This window comes from Orycteropus afer, unplaced genomic scaffold (genome assembly GCF_000298275.1).
Source record: "Orycteropus afer afer isolate SDZICR_OR568_19922 unplaced genomic scaffold, OryAfe1.0 scaffold00041, whole genome shotgun sequence".
Classification (NCBI taxonomy): domain Eukaryota; kingdom Metazoa; phylum Chordata; class Mammalia; order Tubulidentata; family Orycteropodidae; genus Orycteropus; species Orycteropus afer.
This window is the reverse complement of record NW_006921628.1, coordinates 6,062,723-6,063,442: the sequence shown is the minus strand read 5'-3', so window position 1 is coordinate 6,063,442 and position 720 is coordinate 6,062,723.

The window sequence follows — 720 nt, the reverse complement described above, 5'->3', positions numbered from 1 at the left end:
TATTTAGATCTCTGTTAACTGTTTGTGAAGAGCAGCCAAGGGTGATTCAGGCTCTTCTTGGTGGTTTTTTATCATTGGTTCGTTGGTGGAGAAGAAGTGGCTCTCGCTCAGTAAGTGAAGTTGCAGGATGTGTGGGTTTAGTTGTCTTATGGGGACTGTTGCTGTCTCCCACTCACACAAAAATTACAATTGAGTAACAATCAAAAAACTAAAAGCACATAGACAAAAAACATACCATGTAATAACAACCAAACCAAACAAACAGTAACCAAAAAAAGAAAAAAGGGAATAAATAGAAGAAAAATACAAGGAAACCTCCAATATCTGGGGATAGGCAGGGCACTAAGAGAAAAAAGGTAGAGAAGGAGAATAAGGAAGGAAAAAAATGGGAAAAATACAAAAAGAAAAACAAGGGATGGGGTTAACCACGAGAAAAAAAAGGGAAAAAAAACTTAAAAAAACAAATTTCAACTAGGAATAGGGAAAAGAAAAAAAGCTGAAAACTAGGACCTGGGAGGAAAAGAATAAGAATAATAGTAAAAAGGACAAAAGTATTAATAATAATTTTTTTTTTAAAAAAAAAACAGACTAATACAATCAAACTAATCACCAGAAAAAAGAAAGCAAAAAAGGAAAAAAATAATAAAAATAAAAAAAGAGGAAAAAAATTGGTGGAGGACAGGGCAGGGCATCCAGGCTCTGTCTGATCACAGAGACTGT